The sequence below is a fragment of the Heliangelus exortis genome, chromosome 2 (assembly GCF_036169615.1).
Source record: "Heliangelus exortis chromosome 2, bHelExo1.hap1, whole genome shotgun sequence".
Taxonomy (NCBI): domain Eukaryota; kingdom Metazoa; phylum Chordata; class Aves; order Apodiformes; family Trochilidae; genus Heliangelus; species Heliangelus exortis.
The window spans coordinates 128,479,610-128,499,811 of NC_092423.1; positions in this window are offsets into that span (position 1 = coordinate 128,479,610).

The window sequence follows — 20,202 nt, forward strand, 5'->3', positions numbered from 1 at the left end:
AATGCAGTGGTTCCTGAGCAGCCTACATACAGTGCACACCAACCTTTTGCTGTAATTTTTTATTTCAGAGCAGCAGATATGATAATATGGAGTTTTACTGGGCTTTTTGAAGTTTCTTGAGTTTACAGGGTTAGTCTTGTCTTAATTATTGTCTTTGGGTTTGTTTTACTGTGGTGTGGGAAGTGCCAGTGTGGTGGGTTGGCCCTGGCTGGTTGCCAGGTGCCCACCAGCTGCTGTATTGCAAAATAAGGACAGGGAGAGATCATTCACTAATTCCCATCATAGGCAAAACAGACTCAATAGGGAAAAATTCTTTTAAATTCTTTTCTATCAAAATCAGAGTAGGATAAGAAATAAAACCAAATCTCTAAACACCCTCCCTCTGCCCTGACTCCTTCCTAGGCTTAATTTTGCTTCCAGTTTCTTCACCTCCCCCCCTTCCCAAGCAGCACAGGGGGATAGGGAATGGACATTGTGGTCAGTTCATCAAACATCATCCTATGGCACAAGTTGCATGCTATTTGGATAATGTGAGTTGGCACAGACTGGACATCAGAGCCAAAAGCTGCTGTGGTGCTGGTTGGATTACATATTGGTGTCCATGCCTACTTTGATGTCTGCAGTTTGTTCAGTTTTTGTCAAGGGGCATGGAAGTTTACCCTGGAAGCACTAAACCAGTTCTCCCCTGTATGGTGAGCCTGAGGTACAGCTGCTTTGGCTCTCTTTTTTTTTTTTTCCTCCTGTGGAAAAGGGAGAGGAGCACAGTCATCTTCCGCATGTCTGAGCACTCACATTCAGCTACATCCTGATAACATGCCTATAGGTCTAAGTGCTGCTCTCCAGTGCCACTGGTTTACCACTGGTATTTCTCCATCTGGCCAAGCTGGAGCACTGAGGACTTCACAGTCAGGGGCTGGGGTTTCACCAGAGATTCTGAGCTGATTTTTAAGTCTCATCTGCACAATAATGCCTCCTGCAATATTCTATTGCCCACTCCCCAGGTCTCCTCTGCCTTCTTCCTGTTGCCACCATAGTTTTGGGATCTGGAGTCTTGGCAGGGACTGGTCCTTCTTTAAAAAATAAAGGTAGTTGCCTAAAGGTGCAGTTTCAGAATTGATTGGAAATACTTTTTGGACAAACACATCCCCAGCATTAGTCACTTTGCTTTTTAGGTGCCTGGTCAGGAAATACATTGTTATTCAAAGGAAGTGGGGCTAGAAAGCCACAAGTTCTTCACACACTGTCCTGAAAGCACAAGGACAAGCATATTGCTTGCTTATGTCCAACAAGATGCATGATCTGTTATCTGTTTGCCTGCTCATTCTATCAATGCAGTAGCTGCAGGTATGCCTTGCAAAGGAGCAGTCCTGCTGCCCTGAACAGTGAAAATCATATTATGGTAAGACCAAGTGAGTTTTAACTTCAATTTGGGAGGGGGAAAAAAAAAAAGTAGTCTGGGAAAGAATGTAAATTGTAAACACTGAATTCCTATAATGAGTGACAATTTAATTGCCAGACTATACCAAGAATACACATGGGTTTATGGAGCTCATTTTGCAGACAATCATGAAGTTAACTGGATGGCTGATTTAATATTTTTTAGATTAGGGGAATTTACAGCAGTAGCATTCCTGTGGCTATGATCCAAAGGATGTTCTACAAATGTTGGGTCCTCCAGTTCAGTATTTTGTTGATTTTTGCTTTAAAAATGCATGAAGTACTTGTATGTGTATATAAATACATATATATATATATCTACTACATGAACTTTCTCATCCAAATATTTAGGGGCCTGGTTAAATGTAGTCTCAGTGTCAATGACTGCTGTGTGCCCGGGAGATGTGAAAGCATCCAAGTCTGGGTGAATCTCCTGGACAAGCAGCATTAGTCTGAGTGGCAGCCCCTAGGTGATGCTGTAACACAGACACACAGAGACCATGACCTGGATTTTCAAATGTTGCTTCTAATTTTGGGCTACTGGCTTTAGCTGCCCTGGCTCAGTTTTAAAGACTTCATAACTCCTGTTGACTTTAATTACATGGGCCGTGCACACAGGCCTGCAAAGTGCTTCTGTTGTTAAACTTGCTGCAGAACAACCAAAGCAGAAGAAGAAAAGAAAAAGAAAAAATAAAAAAGTCAAATGAGTAGCTTTGAGGAGGGTTTTAATTAAAATCTTAAATGATAGCGCTAGTCTTTGGAGAGCAAGAGCAAAAGGGTTCTATTTTGGTTTTTACCAAACATACAGAATACCAATTTGTTGTCTTAGTACCTTCCCTCTCTCCAGAGGATCTTTGGGATGAAGCTCTGGGCAGGGCTCTTCTGGCTTTCCTCCTGTTCCCACTGCCTTTTGTGTAGAGCATCAGGGTGGGACAGGGTGACCGCTGTCAGAAAAGGATTTTTTTGTTTTTGCTCCCAAGAACTCAGCTGGAGCTGGCTGTGAGCTCCTGTGCTGCCCATTCTCCTGAGGTTCTGGCTGTAGCAATGAAGCTGTGAATTTAGCTGGAGGAGCCCATCCCTCATCCCTGCTGGCCAGATTGGGAAAGGGAAGCCACTGTGTGTGGATTATTATTGCTTCAGGTCTTTATGAGCCTCAGAGTTTAGGCTCGTTCAGTATGTTCCAGTAAGTGTGTAGAACTTTATACCATCTGTAAAGAATTCCAGTTTTTCCAAAAGCAGCCAGTGTGGTTTTTTTTTTTTTTTTTTTGGGAAGTCCTATTAGTCACAAACCTCAACAGTCACCTGACCTGTACCAATTACTGTTACTTCTATTCTGTTAGCACCAAGATGTTCTTCTTGGCTCAGGAAAAAACACTCCTGATCATTTAACTTGTATGTGGCCAGCTGAGAGAAGAAATTGCAGCCCTCTTTCCTAGCAGGAGGAAACACAGTGTACTTGCCCTTTTTAATCCAGTTCTGTACAAGGTCATCACCAGTGGAAACCTGTATTAGTTTTGTTGTAGCCTAACTTCAGTACTTGCTCTCATAAAACTATTACTGAAGAGAGAAAAAAAAAAACCAAAGCAGTGAAAAAGTATCACTAAAGGAAACATTTTTCTATTCATAAAATCAAGAATCTGGAAGAAAACCAAGACCTTCTACTAAATTAGCTGAGATATTTAGAGTTGTTTCTTTTTCCCTACGTATGTGCTGTAAGAGCAGTAGGTGACACATAATGGTGCTTACAACTTTTTAAAGTATTCTTATTTTTACCCAGTTGCTGACTTTGCCATATTTAGATCCCAAATCCGGATCTGCGCATTCCATTTACCCACATTTAAAATGCATTTGGAGTAGCAGGACAGAGATTGGGGTGGAGAAGCCAGATAGAGCTGAACTGCAATTTCCTGGTGACATGTTCTCTAAATATCCCAAAATATCTCTCAGGCTGAAGTGTTCCATTTGTTGACTACAGGTTTCGGCAGCACACGCCGCTTGTTGAGTCCCAGCGCTTCTCCCAAGATGGCAACGTGATTACCAGTAATGATCTTTCATGCTGTAGAGCTTTCTTCTCGTGCTGCTTGCACGCTGGAGGAACTGCTCTGAAACAATGCATAGGACATTGTAAACTTGATGGCGGAGGTGGCCAGTACATTTATGTTAAAGATTAGAAATGGAGACAAAGGGTAAGTGACTTGTCTACATTTCCTCAGGAAGCTGAAGACAAAGAGAAGAGTAAGATTCCAGACCTTCAGTCCCCATGCCCTTACCATAAAATTATCATGGGACTTGCTAAGAAAGGGGTTTTGTAGTAAATCCAAGAATGCTATCCACACCTCCTAATCCCTAAACATGAAAATGTTACGCAAAGAGGGAATTGGGGCTGAGATGACATCCCCTCTCCATTCATATGTTCTGGTCTTTGTTTTACTTTGCTGGCTTACTGCAGTTTACCTGGCTGTTCCAATGAGGACCAGTATCTCAGCTGCTGATTCAAAACAAGTGTTTTCTAAAGAGAGGGCATCACACAGAGGACAATATAGGAGATCTTCAGAGCTCCAAGGCATGTTGGAGCACTATGGTTCTGAACCAACGTGACATTCTCTGATCTTGGTAATGCTTCTAGCCTGACACATTTGACTTACCAAGGGGTGGTAAGGGAGCCCATCTTGCTTTCTTTAGAGATCACCAAGTCCAGCAATCCTGGTTGGAGCAGAGCTGCAGAAGGGACAACAGCCAAAGGTCAAGAGCAGAGTTGTCATCTTGGCATTTGAATCAGAACCGAATTCAAAGGGAAATCTGAGTACTTTGGAACACTGTTCCCCCTTGTACATGAAAAAAATAACAGCTGGAACTGTTCTAAAGTAACATCATAAGCAATGCTTAGGCCTCATGGTCTCCTTGCTGCTTGCTCGGGCACATGCAGGTGCTGACTCCACTCTCTCTGCAGAGTTGCACTCTCTGCCTTGAGGTGACAGATTATTTTGGACCTTTCGCTTCTCTCAGCTGTGTCCATTTCTCATGGGACAGAATCAGTTTTGTCTGGACCTCCACGATGATCATCACTCATTTCTTGCTCATCTGACCACCTGGCCCTAACAGATATCCAGAGGACCCTCTTGAGAAAAGCTGCTGTGATGAGCTGATAGCACAGCCTTCCTGCATCTTGCTCAGCAGTGAGTATTTCAGATTCAGCTCTCATCAGGTTGGCAATGGAGATGGCTGTGCACACTCCTCGTGTGCCACTGGCTTTTAAAACTGGTGTGAAATCCAGGTGAAGAACCTGAGCTATGACTCCATGCCAAATAACCATAGCATTTCCAAGCAATTGCTGACTCAAAAATATGCTGCTATAAAGGCACGCCAAGCACTGAAACATCAGTCACCTCTCTGGAGACCTTGATGCCTGTAGAGGCAAGAGCTGGGATAAGGTGGGAGTTTGGCCACCATATAAATTGAAAAATTAAAATTTTCTTCTTTTCTAATGAACAACTCCTTGTTGTTGCAGACAAAACTGTTTGCTGCCAGTTTGTGTGTCCAGGCATGCATTGCCTTCTTGCACCTACAGGAAGAAACTCTGTAAGTTGTAGAAGGGGGTGATTTGGCACAGTCCTGCCACTAACACCAGGACCTTCAGGCCCTCGAGGTTTGGGGTTTGTATTTACTAAAATTGTTGGGAGAACTGATCTCCTTTGTATCACCCTGTTTTACTTGCTTTTTTAAAGCAGGAGTAAAGGAGCTGATAACCCAAGTGAGTTTGTAGCAGGATGAGAAGTTTTAATTTCTGTTCTTTAAATAGTTCTTGAACCTGTCCAGGCCCTGGTGTTTGCTTCCATCAGCCACGCTCTTCTGCCTTGACTTGTCAAAACCTTTCATCAAGGACCAATTACTTTTTGAACTTGATAGGAGGATGCCAACCATTTTAATGTGAAAGGAAAAAGGAAGCAAAATACAGCTTTTGTTTCTGAGCTGGGTTCCTGGCTCATCTCTATCCTTCCATCTAATGTGATCCCACAAGGTTTCAGCTTTCAGCAGATGACAGAGGTGTCCCAGTCACAGGCTGGCTCAGCCTCTCTGCTGCTTTGCTCAGAGTTATTTTTTTACCCCTTGGCAGCCCTATCACTTTGCCTCAAGCAGTGGCCAGCCTCTCCCCTTCCAGCAGCAGGACAGAATACTTGGATTTTTCTCCACTACAGAAAATCAGCAAAAGAGCCTGAATTAAGGGCAAAGTTCCCCATAGGCTTCCTTGCCAGTCAGTAACAATCAGTAGGCATCTTCAAAGAGCAAGGCAGGTCGTGGTTGGTTTAATCACCCTCTGGAGCCATAGGTGACCTCTGAAGGAGCCTCTGCTGCCAGCAGCAAACACGTAGCTACACCAGCCCTCTTGCAGCACCTAAATACAAGGGGTGGGTCCAGGCCCTTGTCCTGTCCTGCTCCATTGATTTGGACCATCCATCTATTTTCCCTGTTGGTCCTCACAATGTGATACAGTTTTCTAAATGCAGAAATAGTGTGGTCCAGTGATGGGTAATCCCCATCTGATGGGATGACAATTATTTTCAGTCACTCCTCGTCCCAGTGGCACAGTGTGCTTTTGTGATGCTGTTGACACTCTGAGCCCAATACAGGGTCAAAAAAGAAATGAAGGCATCCACGACTGAATGAACCATTTTTTCACCTGCTTTCTCACAGGACCCACTGAGGCTATTTTCCTGCTAGTGTGAGATGTAATTTTCAGCATGGGAAATGATAAGAGATGAAGCTTGCTTTCCTTCTTTTTCTTGACTCTCCCAAGCTGTAATTCATCTTTCACAGCATCTTTCTTTAGTAGCTGGCTGCAGCTGTTAGAAGAGGGTTAAACAATCTCACTAGGAAGCAGAGAACTTTATCATAGCTAAGAAGGATTAACACATGTATAATCCCCTTACAAAGCCACTTGCCTTCCAGCTCCAGTGTGTAAAAATAAAAAAAGGATTGGATCAATGTTATTTTTTCCCATATCTAATTTGAGAACAATAGAGCACATTAAGTAATTAAAATGTTCACCTTTAAGGTGCTTAGAAGCCAGGCTGCTGGCAGATATATAATTAGTTGCAGTTAGGTGCTTCTGCTTGTTTACCTCAGGTAATTTACCAAGTATGGGGTCTCTGGGCTTGGAGCTTTATTTAGAAAATATTTTATTGTTGCATAAGGTAATGTACTGGATAGACAGGGACCAAAGACAGAAAAGTAGAAAAAAAAAGGTCATTTACTGAGCCAACTTGCATGCTAATAAAGGACATTGCAGGTCCTCTTTGTTATGCTATTTGCAGGTGCTGGAGATTTATCTTTTGTTAGAAGTATAGCTCTTAATATGTTGGGTAAAATTACCCCAAATGTTACAGGTTTTCTTGTGTTGTTTTTCTTCCCCAGAGAACCCAGTCTTCTCTGCCTGTCTTTGCACATAACATTCAAAGCAGTAGGGTTTCTACTTTCTTTAAATGGAAGGGTGACTTACAGACAAACAGACCTCCACGCTCCCACACAGACATTTTGAAAAGAGGGAATGTATCAGGGCTACTACATGCACCACCAGATAAAGAACAGTCCTAATTTACAAGTCTTAGTTTCTTCTTACTATTTGTGTTGGGTCCCATTTTGTTTGTGTGCATGCACTGGGACGCATGTGAAGGGGTGAAGAGCAGGATTTTTGTCTGGTTTCGTGCACCAGTTCTGCCAGCCTGGTGACTGCCTGGGAGACAGAGGATGCAGGATGACAAACTGTCTGGACAGAGAAAGGACAGAGGAGATGGAAGGGGAGAGGAGAGAATGGCAGACACAGGCTGCAGGTAACAGCTCTCTCACCATGAGCTGTAGGCATTGCTGCCTGTGGGTCAGGATCATTGCTTTCACCTGGTTTTCATCAATTTTTTTATAAAATCTTGAAAAAAATCTGACAGCACTGGGGAAAAAAAAATCCTGGGCAACGATTTGGAGTTATTTATTGTGCAGATGTTACTTGTGAACAGATGATGCTGCGGAAGGGCCCGCAAAGAGTCAGCATTTGTGAGCTGCATGAGACATATGGGAGGCTGGAAAATAATGACTGACACAGGGGATGAAGGGGAAATACTATTATACTGATGCTGTGTGAGCACTGTAGAGGAAGTGAGCCTTTAAAGTGTGAAACCTCCAGCGTGATAAGCAGTGCCTGCAGAAATCAGCTTGTGGGATCTGTTTCCCTTTCTAAGCTGCCTTTGAAGGTTGGGTTTTTTATTTTTTTAATTTCAGGTCCCCCAGGGAAGATTCCCCACCTTTCTAGTCTTGCTCACTGATCCAAGCTACACCCCCGGAACTGTGGGCATCTGCATTCCCCTGGCAGGCTATGATAAAACCCAGTGGGTTTTCTGCACAGTAGAAATGATTGTACTTCCCTGTAGGTCTGGAGTTCAACAGCCACAGGAGACTGAGCCTGTCAGCAAATGAGCCCTTCGTGGCTTCAGCTTCCTTACCAAAGTGTTGGTTTCATGGGTCCTGACAAGTACATCTCAATATAAAAATCATGCCTGCAAGCTGACTTTTTTTTCCCTGTCAAAATCTTTTCTTTTGCCTTCCTGTATTTACTCTCTTGCTTAGGGACCAAGGACTAAACACCTTCTTTCCAGCTCCCCACAGAGCCCAGGGCTCCCCCTTCCCTCCAGGAACTGCATGAACTTGCAGTGACCAATTGGTGTTCCAGTGGCTTTGGACAGACTGAAGATCCTGAGAAGCTGCTAATTTATAGTGGTAGCTGAAGATTTTTTCAGCCTGCTTCAGCCTTCAGCCCTGTCACTGAGCTGGAACAAGATGTGGGCAGCTGCTGCTCAGGATGAGGCCACCAAAGCTGGGGCAGTTTTAGCAGAGATGGCTCCAGGTGTTCATTTAAGTGAATCTAAGGCCAAGTTAGTCAGGTTACCCTTTTATAGCTGTGATTCACTAGGTTTTGATGACGTTGCCTTATACCATCTGGGTACCCAACTCTTAAGCCCCAATCTCTCAGAGGGAGGGAGCTGCTTAATGCAAGGCTGGCACCTGGTGCCTGCGGCCCTTGGCTGATAACACAGCTCAGGATCTCCAGCAGTATCAAACCTACCAGCTCAACAGAGATGATTAAACAACCTCTCCCAGCCTACAGCCACATGAATGCCTTTTCCTTGCAGACCATCCCCTGCCCTCCTGAGCTGGCCGGGGCACAGGAGGCAGTCATGGGCCCTCCAGTGGGGACATTGAGTCCCAGATGCTGCTCCTCCTCTCAGCTGGTGGCCAGGCACATGCACATGTGGAGCCTTGAAACTCAACTCAAGCAACAATGTGCAGAGGTGGGAAGAGGACAAATCCCAGACAGATGGCATTCCCTCTCCTTTCTATCCCCTAATCTTTCCTCTGGCAGCCTGCATTTGACTGCTAGCAAGTCCGCATTAGCTAATCAACTTTCACTATGTGCCCTGAATATCTCCAGCTGGTCCTTGCCAAATTGTGAAGGAAGTTGCAGACCCTGGATCTCGTCAGAGAGGCCCTGGGATCAGCCCAGCTTCCCCAGGAGCAGAAGGTGGCAGCAAGCAATGCACTCAGCTGCTGTTGCAGGCTGAGAGGTTCTCCTGGTAGACACAGCATCTCATCATCAATGGAAGCTCTATCACACAGCCCCAGTACAGGCTGGAGTCGTTCCCCAAACCTGCTGGAAGGGACAGGGTCTTGTGTCCCTCACGTGCAGTGCCAGCTGCCTCCGGGGATGGGCAGTGAGGCTCTGAGTGCTGGGTAACTACAGCTCAGAGCAGCCAAAGGACACCAGCTCCAGCAGGAATGCCTGCATGAACAGCTGGGATACAGCAGGAACTTTAATCCACATCACCAGATGAGAAACTACAGACCCTGAGAGACTGGTTCGGAAATGGGACAAAAGGTAGCGATTGTGTTTGTTTATCAATGTAAAGATCTGCCTCGCCCTCTGACTTCACCCCTTCCTGCTTCAAATGGGTCACTCTGACCTGGTTTTCTGACAATATTTTTGGATTTCATGGAACCATGATGAAGCCTGGAGAAGTAAGAGTACAGAGGGCTTTCCTAATAGGTTGGCAAATACAGGCACCTTGAATTCAGGTCTGGAGAGCAATGTGGTGGGAAAAATCCTCAACTTTATTTCTTTCTCCTTGTCCTGGAGTGGGGTGTTTTCTTTACAAACCCCTCCATTACTGAGGTGGCCAGTGGCAAGTTGCAGTGGTGTGGCCAAAAGGGCCAGTACAGGACTTTGTGGGGCTACAGCTGAAGAAATCTAACTGGGGCTTTCCTGTTAAAACTAAATCTTTTCCTCCCCAGCAGGGGTACAGGTTAACTCAGCTATCCAAACTCATTTATATTCAGCTGCACGTGGCTACAAGCTGTACTTTTTGTTCCTGACAAATATGAATATGGTATTTGCCCTAAAAATCCACCATTTCTAATGCAAAACCTTTCCCCTTGCCATTTGTCTCTGAGATGTCAAATTTTGCTTTGCAGATGGACGGTGCAGGAGGGTGCCCAGGCTGCATGGGAAAGAGTGAGTGCCCGAGACAAGGGGGTATCCTCTTTTCTTCTGAACTCTTGAGCAAGTTTTGCTCCTTTTGCATGGTGAAACACAAACGAAAAAAAACAAACCAACATGTTATTCCAAACTATTGAATGCAAAGGGAAGTCACCCTCCAGAAGGGGACAGACAGGACAGTGGTGGACAAAGCCCATGGCAGAAAACTTGCTTCAAGCTGTTTTCCAGCTTGGAAATTGGATTTAAATAAGGAAGCTGTCAGGACCAGGAGCTGTTATACAAAGGCATAGCTTATTTTTTCAGCTGCCCTCCCTATGTTGCTGTGTCTTTGCTGTGGATCTGAGGGCCTGGCATACAGGCATACAGACATTCCTACCTAACTGGTAGGAGGGATTCGGCTCCCCTGCATTACCAAAGAGCATCCATTGTGACCAGCATGTCACAGGAGGCAATGTGTGATTTCTGGTAGCATTAAGGGAGGCATATCAGACATATCAGTTTCTCAGCCAGATCTACCACTGCATGACAGAGCTAGTTGAAATGGGTCTGTCTCAGTCTGGAAGCCACTCAATGAAGAATTTCTCAAGGATTTGAAAATTTCATTTTTAAATGCTTCCCACTCTTTCCCAAAATTGACAGGCTCTGGCACCCTCTTTTTCTGGAATTATCATCTCTATCCTGTAAAAACTATGAAATGGCCTACATAGTGTCAACCAGACAATCTGTTCTATGATATTTCTGCTTGAGCTTGGAAAAGAATGGAGAAACTCTCCAAGTGAATATTTTATGTTGCAATGTCAGGAAATGCATATATATGTGTGTGTGTAAATGTATGTACAGACTAGTGTAAACCTTTGAAAATAATTTCTCTTGCTTTGTGAGCTGGAAAAATAATGAAGAAAAATTATTAGATGATATTATGCTGCTGGCCACAGAGCTGTTTTGAGGTTATTATCCAGCCTGTTGCCCTCAGCACAGAAGAGCTGACTTTACATTCTGCCTGTTCCAAACCCCATCACGTTAAACACAGGAGTAAACCACAGGCACAGAACCGAGAAGCACGGGAGAAATGGAAAAGTTATTCAAGAAGCTGGCAGTTGACAACGGGACCTTGAAAAATTATTTCCTTGGATTCAACAAAATTTCTTTTTCCCCCACTCCAGACAGGGCTCTGCTGGGAGACAGCTTGGTCTGCTGCGGTTGAAACAGCTGCTGAAATCTCAGCCAGTTCCTGAGCGAGCAAAAAACTCATCAGAAGCTGCCTCCAGCAAGCTCTGCTTCCCTGAGTGCTGCTGCCTCCTTGCCAGGCAACATGCTGCCCATCACCAAAGCAGCTAATTCCTGCTTGGGCCTTGGGCAGGTGCCTCTGCCTCCTGGTCTCTTGCTATGCCCTGACTGCAAGGCCCCTCACACTCATTCTGCAGCAAACCCATGCCTCAAAATGTCATTGTCCCTTAGCATGGGGACCTTACCACGCTGGTAGGTTCACATCTACTAGTTTGATGTGCTGTATTTGATTGTGTGTGATTAAGGGACCTTGGGGGTTCTGTAAGCACTGTATCAGATGTCAGCAAGTCAGCCCTTGAGGGTCTGTTGCAGCAGAGCATCTTTAGGATCGATGTCAGGGTTTGAGCACCATTGTAAAAAGCACCACAGACATGAGGGTCTCCCCTGGAAAGCTGGAGATGTCTAATGTGAGAATGCCTCTCCAGGAGTACCTTTATTCAGCCAGAAAAGCTCTCCTTGTATTGTTAGATATTGGAAAAGTTCAGCAGTCTTCTAGGCTAGTAACATGAGCAAAGTCATCTTTGTCAGGGAAAAGTTTCTGATGTTTCCCTCCAGATTTCTGCCAGCATAACACTATTGATTTAGGACCAGGAGTGCTGGCAGATGTGACCTACAATACATCTTTGACCAAGAGACCAAGGGGCCAGGAGGCAGAGCCACCTGCTGCAGGCTTTGATGTGATGATGGGCAGTGTATGGCCTGATGAGGAGGTGGCAGTGGTCAGGAAAGAGCTTGCTGAAGACAGTTTCTGGTGAGGTTTTAGTCCATTCAGAAGCTGGCTGGGATTTCAACAGCAGGATACAAATCCTATTCAGAAGACCCCAGTTCTGCCTGTCAACTTCTTCTTTGTGTTAAGTATGGCTGAGCACCACAAAGACAAGCACCAGCCCCAAGGCAGCCCTGGCTTCAATGACTGAGTCAGAATTCAGGCTCTTGAAGTATGGGGTCTTACTCCCATTAATATTTTTTGGCAGCCCCATTCCCATGTCCTTACCTTTGATCAAATAGAGGACATTTCAGTGCAGCAGGATGACTATGGGTGTCCTCTCTGTGTGCCATTGCTTGCAAGACCTGAACTGGATTACAAGGGGTTGATGTTTTCCTGGGTGCCTGTCCACTTCGGCTGAGCATGTGGGTGTTCTCACCATGGCATGAAGCCACCCTATCTCTTCCAACTGCACAAAGAGTCAAGCTCAGGCCTGGCCTGCCATATGGTTCTGCTGCTAATCTCATGGAAACAGCAAAGATGCTGGGGCTGGACACATGGTTTAGAAGTTTAAACATAAGCCCAACCAGGGCTTATGCTGAAGTCCTGGTCCTGACGTAGCACCCAACGCAAGGACACCTGTGGCTGGCACACTTGAGGTCCTCCAGGTGCAGTCCTCCAGCAGTCCTTCTCACTCATATGTGCTGCAAACTCTTCTCCAATGATTAGATAAGAGGAATTGCCCATTTACTTTCATTTCAGCTGTGCGTGACTGGATCAAAGGATGTATGATCTCTTTTCTTCAATTACACATTTTGGTCTAATGTAGTCCAGATGGCTATTTCATCTCAGCCTTTATATTTATTCATGGCTTTTCTATTTAACTTTCCTAAAACAAATTCTCACTCATAGGCTTTTATTAATTCAGGGACAAGAACTGCCTCGATCAATATGTTGAGGTTAAGTTTCTGTATCACAATAGGTTCTATGTACATAATTTCTATTTTTACTACCTCACTGCTAGCCTCAAATAGGAATGATTTCTTTAAAGAGTTTACTTTAGCTTTTTCCTAAATTTAAACCAAGTACATCTTCCTTGACTGTTAGATTTACATTATGCAAATATTCTTTCAACTTTGCAGTTAATTCCTTCTGTAAACTCCAGCTAAATACCAGTAAATTTACAAAAATACCAAGGAGCTTAAATGTTTTCCAATGTGATATCACACCACTTCTGACCATGGATGGTGTGTCCAGCAGAGGGTAACAATTTTTGTAGAATTTAAGTGCAGTCCTGAGACAATGTGTGAATGCAAAGAGTGGAAAAGCTCAAGAGACCAAAGAGACAAAATACTGAGACTTTTCTGTTTACATCTACATCTTCTTTCGAACTGGAGCTTAAGTTGGGTCCTGGGAATTGACTTGGAGGAGATGTCTGAGGAGGGGCAGTGCCCAGCTCTGGGTGCAGCAGTGAGATGGGCACGTGTGGTGGAAAGGACGTGGGGAAGTCACTGTTTAATCTGTCTGGCATTTGATTTGGGGTTTTGGTCCTTGTTTGGATAACAGGATTGCAATTCCTCTCGGTGCACTTACAATAAGAACATCTGAAACTCAGCTGCAGCAGAGCAACAGACTTTCATTTTGGGTAATCTGATTTTAGCTTCTGTGATGAGCTGCTCCATTGTCAATGGCCAAATCTAATTGTCATTGTAGTTTCTCTTCTGGAGTCAATACCTGCTAATGTCTCACCAGCCAGGTTTTGCTTCACACCTTCTCATTTCAAGTAATGTCTCCCAAGACATTCACAAGCAGACTGGAGGTAATTTCAGACCTAAGCCTGAAGAAGCTGGTAGCAATCACCAGTCAAATGCTCTCTTGCATAGAATGGACACAGTGAGGCATCTTTTAACATTCTGGGCACTAATATTGGCCTGTACATTTTACAGATATTTAAAGCATATACATTGAGCATTCTTAATACAAATGTACTTTTCATGATGTACCTTAGATGAAGTTTCCTTGAACCAGATTCTCTGCAGAATTTTACACCCGCATTTTTATGTTTACTCCAGAAATCCATGTGAGACTGGGAATAGAAAGGTCTACAGGTTTCAGCAAAGATTTTCTTTTTGTTTGTAAAATTATTTCCTCCAGGGTCTGTTTGTTGTTTTTTTTCTTTTTAAAAAAAGGACAGGGAAACAATTTATAACAATTTTTCCCTCCCCTGCTGATCCTTTTAAATCATCAAGCCAGCTAAAAATATATAGTTATGTTAAGTACAAATCCTTAACTTGGGAGGAAAAGGAGACAGAACAAGAATGTCAGAACAAATTTCTTCTAGTGCTGTTTTCCTTTTGGTTGGACTTCTGCACTGAAGGAAACTTCAAGTTAGATCCATAGCCCAGTGTCCAGGCCTACTGGCTGCTCCCAGGAGAAACAATTTCAGTCTTTTCCTTGGATAAAAGCAGAAATAAAATACCATGATGGCTTGGAAGGGCAGAAGGGCAGAACCTGTTTTGCTCTGTGTGGTGGTACGTACGCCATATCTGTACAAACCAGCATCCATATAGTGCTGTTCGAGAGCTTTTGGACTCTCTGCCCACAGAGCTCCCTTTGGGAAATCATTGAAAGCCGGGTCGAAGTTGTCCCTAGTCCACAATTTAAAGAAAGCTCCAAAACTCAACACGTGAGAGAACACCAAGAGCTTTCCAATGAAATGACCTTTGACTAACTGGAAAAGCAGGAACAGTGTGCAATTGCCCTCGATACCATGGCATAAGAGGTTGCCTTTACAAATTAAAGTCCATGCATATGTCAATATTTCTCCAATTTCTAGGCCACTGGTGTGCTTGCTTATCCCCAGCTCTGAGCTGCACCGGCAGCCCTGGCTGAGCACAGGATGCCTGTGGCTACCGAGATAGGCAGAGGCACAACCGGCTGGGCTTGGGCCATCCCCACAAGCCCGGTGAAGTTTCTAGGTGACCTAAACTGCTCCTACCCCACTGCTAACAAACTTGAGTGAGGTGTCCTGTTTTTTATAATTGGGGGCCTGACATCAAGTGCTTAGACCTGGGCAATATTTTTGCAATCAGCTGGGGATTGCTCGGATCACTTCCATCAGTCCCAACAGCACTGGCTGCCATGGACAAGGGACCCCCAGTCTTGGTGGTAGCATGTGCAGAAACAGTGTGGGAAAAAGAGTGAAAAGATAAGAGGATATAGGATTTATAGGCTTATGAGATAGTCTTTCCAAAGGAGAGACAGTGAGATTGTTGTATTCCAAAATCCCCACTGGCAAGGGACTCAGTGAGTGCTTTAGCTAGAAATGTAGCTTGGCTTTGGAGTCACTGTGCATACCCTGAGCAGCACAAAGACTTCCAGTTGCTTTGGCTGTAAGAGCTGCTAATTAGTCAATTTTCTGTGTAAACAGTAAATACACTTGTTACAATAAAATCTGACCACAAGTGTGCTGGTTACAGTTTCTGTCCTTTAAATAACATCATTGTTAATATATTTTCCAGATCCACTCCCAGACTTACCCACACCAAACCACCAGCTATTCTGGAGGCCATAGGCTCACGCAGGCCAGCATCATGAGGAGACACCACAACATTTTGGGTTGATCTCACCAGCTCCTGCATGAATTGCTGAAACAGCAAGAACTTGGTTTACAATTATTTGATGGATCCTGCACACATACCTGTGATGATCGTATAGAAATTTAATAACCATTGTTGAAAAGATGAACCACATTTCTTACTGTGTGCTATTATGTGTATTATTTTGGATTCACTTTCCTTTATTGCTGTGATTTTCTTTCTTCTGTTTTAGCTCGGCCCCACAGGCCATCTCTGGCCAGATTACTGACAACTGTAGTCGGTATTACAGAGATAAACTTTGAGAGGGTCTGAATGTGTAGTGTGAGCTGCCTGGAGCTGGCAATCAGCTGTAATGTATCACACTTATTTTTCCTTTTTTATTTATTTTTGTTGTGTTGAGTGGTGATGTTCCTCTTCATAAGTGTACTGGTTTTGGACAGCAACAGGATACTACACAATTTTGAGATTTTGCTATTGTTTTTCATGAATGTCTGTAGTGCCAGATGGGAATTTAACTCATGGTATGGGAGTCTGGAAACCAAGAGGCCATCAGTCCAACACCCACCTTGGCTTCTTTTTGGGTGCTTTTACATGGCATAAGACAGTGTGAGCACAATCCTGAGGTTCTGGAGGCAAAGCAGTTCATTAGGAGCCATGTGCAGGGTGCTGGGCAATGGACTGTGCCAGGCCAGCCTGCACCTGGGGACAGGTGTGACTCTTTCTGTCAAGGTGTTGAAATGGGACAGTGAGGTGTGCAGGTGGTGCTGAGTCAGTGGTGTTACCAGCTCTTCTGGCATGAGATCAGTTTCTAGGAAGCATAAATTTTCGCATCAGAAAGTGGCTTTGTATTAAGGGGAACAAAGTGGAGAGCTCTGAGTAAAAGGTGTATGACTACAAAGAAAGGGGATTACCCCCCAGATGTGAAATAAATGAAAGTAGCTTGTATGGTGTCTTTCTTCAGTGGTACTTATAGACAGCAGTTGTACAGCAGCACTTGAGTTTCCTCTCTGGAAATATGGTATAGACCACAGGAAATTGCTAAGTCTAAATACACGGGCTTATTAACTAAATAGGAGAGCTACCAAGTCCAGACTCCTTGTGATCACATTTCCCATTACACTCTGGCAACTGTTAGAAACTCAAGCAAAAGTCCTGAATCTCCCAGGAGCTGGAGCCTCGTGGGCTGTCCCAGACTTCAGCACAGCTGCAGGAGGAGGTGAAGAGGGACTGAAGCATTGAGTCATTCAGTCTTACTCACAGATATCTCACCCAACCTTCACAATGTGGGATCTCAGGTGGCTCTGACTACCCAAAATCTCCCCCGTTTCCTTGCCATTTTCTCACTTCCCTTACCTTGTTACAGAGGGTAACGTCACACTGGGGAGTTCATTGTTGCTGGCTCTGTGGAATGTGCTGCTTGTCATGTGCCAGAAATCACTGCAGCCAAGCATCCCTTCTTCTGAAAACCCACCAAAGTCATCTGACTCACCTTGGAAACACTGCAGGCAGTAGCAGAAACTTACTAACTTAATACTACCATGAAGGAGGAAAGAAATCCCAGGGAGACAGACACAGGAGGTGGGTAATAGCAACTGCTACCCACAAGACATATTGGAAAAATACCATGCTGAAAAAAATGTTATTTTAAAGCTGTTTGATTCATTGTTTTCCTCCTTGGAAATGTTAAATAAGTGAAGAAAATACCCTAGAAATAGTACAGAACTAGGCAATACTCAAGTTCAGGAGTAAGAAGGAACCTTTTGCTACTGTAGTGAGAGCAAGGATTGAGTAAATGCCATCATCAAAGGTTAATATCGAAAACAGTACTGGCCAGCATTTCTATAGCTCTTCACAACACTCCAGAAATATGCTTTTCAATGCTGCCAGCAGACCTTTAGGAGCACAACTGGTATGAGCAGAAAAATAAGAAACCCACATCTTCTTAGGAGTTTGGGGCTCCCAGGTCATTGAGAAGTGGTCCAACAACTCACTAAAGTCCTTTACTAAATGGATCAAGCTCCATCCTAAAACTCATCAGCTTCTTTTGTCCTCACTGCCCTGACCAGGGAGTTGACTCTCAGCCTCCATGCCCTTGGATGGCTAGAGAAGGACTTGAAGCTCAGCAGGCTGGAGATGCCAGCCCCATGAAGCCCTCCTGGTGAAAGGAGACCGGGGCAGCCAGAAAGCCAGAGGGGAATGCTCTTCAGGAAGCTCTTGAGGTGTCATTCCCACCACACTCAGGACAAAGAGCTTCCCAGCTGTGCTGCATCCATCCTGACCTGGGTTTCGCCCCTCTGAAAGCCACAGCAGGGACAAGAGGGGTGTGTGATGCCAGCTCCTGCCTGGCTGCAGCTGGGATGCTTCTGGGACCCTCCTGGCACATGCAATGAGGTCGAGGAACTGAAGTCCTCCTGGTTTGGATGAGTGAGAAGTAGCCTGCTGATCCTTCCTTGCATGATTCCTGGGCTTAGTTCATCCTGTCTGACCACTGGCAGCCAGAACTGAGCACACACCTCTGCATCACAACTTGCCAGCAGCTTGAAAAATAGTACTGAAAATTTCTATTTCTACTGAGAGTGTCTCACTGCTTACTGCAGTCTGTCACATTGCATTAGTGATTTATAGCCTGACAATAACTAAGGCACATACATCCTTCCTTTCCTATAGTTCTTTTAATTCCTGGTTTATTGTAGGAATCCTCATTTATTATCTCTGAAGTCCTGCATTTCTATTTTTCATTCCATTTTGAGTCCCATCTCTTACCTGTGCCTTTGTTCTCCCCATCCAATATCCCATTCCAACCTAGCAATATTCTGGAGCTCTGTGTGACAATCAGACTTTTTAAACCCACTTATATGGTTTGTGTCAAGACCATTTAGGAAGATATTTTATAAAATAATCAGTTGTCAGTCTAATCTCTTAATTCACCATTCATACTTTCATGTGTGAATACACACTCATACTTCAATACTTTTTCATTACCTGTTTAGTTTTCTTTTTCATTCTTCTCTTTCCCATTTCAACAATTGTGTCCCGTATGTCCTCCTATCAGCTGGTTCACTGAAGTCCAGACAGATGAGAGCTGTGTTCCATAAAACTTCCATTATCCAGATGATCAGATTCTTATTAAAGAAAAAATCTCTACGTCTACCATTTTATCCCATTTTCCACTTACCTCCAAACCTGTAAATACCTTTCTCTACAATATGTGTTTTACATTGTGCAGAGCCTTCCACAACTGGGCTTTATGGGGGTTGGAGAAATAGCCTAGGGATGATCTAGATAGTTTTCTTCTCTGTTCCCTTTTGAAATAAAGAGTTTTCATTCTCTTGATTCTCAGTTTGTGTTGTTCCTGATGGAAGGGGTTTACTACAACTCATCACTCTTGAATCTTCACTTTTGTAGGACTGGTCCTGGAGAAAAACGGGAGCAGACTGAGCTCTATGAGTACTGATTCTCTTCTGATTCCCCGTGGTATCTGATGATGAGATGGGTGGCTAAATGGTGCAGAAGGTGGCTTGACTGAGCATCTGGGATCAAAACTTGGGGTTTATGTCTACATACTGCAGGGACAAGAGCAGGCACGATGCTGACAGACAGCGTGGTGGGAAAGGTCATGGCTCTGTCAGGGCAGCACAATGAGAGGCTGTCCCAGGACACCTCCAAACATCCACTGCATCTGGATGGGCACCAGCACACCCAGCTCTGCACCATCCTGTGTAACATGGAGTTGGGGAGGTAGAGCTGAGCCCTGTGTCACCAATAAGAGTAAATCTCTCCCTCTGCCAGGGAGGAAATGAGTTCAAGATGACAGTGGCAGGTCACTCCTCCTTTGTGGAAATGAGCTTTGATGTGCAGCTACCTCTCTGTCCAGTTAAGGAGCAAGGCCACAGAGGGCTGTTCTGCTGGAAAGCTGCTGGCCCTCTCCTGAGCCACCATCCAGCCCAGCAGAGCAGCTCCGGGATGAACCCAATGGGACTTGGCTGACACTAACCAGGCCCTCCAGAGTCAGAAGAGAGCTCAACATTGATTACAAATGGGGTTTGAGTCACTTGCAATTTTGTACAACAAACATGTTACACTTGAAGGCAGAAGTGTCCACAAGGGTTGCTCAAATGCTATTTTTGCTTCTGCAAAGAAAGGAGGTTTTGATACCAAATGAGTAACTATGTACTCCAAGTATGCTGGTCTGTCTAAATATGGAGATATTAGTAAGCACTTATTTTCATTTTCCAAAAAAGAAGTAAATTTTTTTTCCTAAATTTTAATGGGGAAAAAAAGCTGTTGGACCTTTTTATTTTCCCAAGAAAATTTACTTCTCTGTGTGCAATTCTGGCCTTGCTTCTGCAACAAAAATATTCTTTCAGGATATTTTGATTATGTCCCTTGGGGGGACATCATCATCAGCTGTTTTCCAGATGTTTTAGCCTTTCTTAATCATACTTTCTCACTGGCCACGAGATCTGATTCAAAGCTGAAGAACGTCATTGCATCCGGCACAGCTCTCTGAGTCCCCAGGAAGTTTGGTTTTTGCATCTTACAGACATGAACTTAATTAAAAGATAAATGAAAATAAACCTATTTACAGTGTATTTATACACGCAGCACACCACTGGCAGTCTAGAGCTACCAGC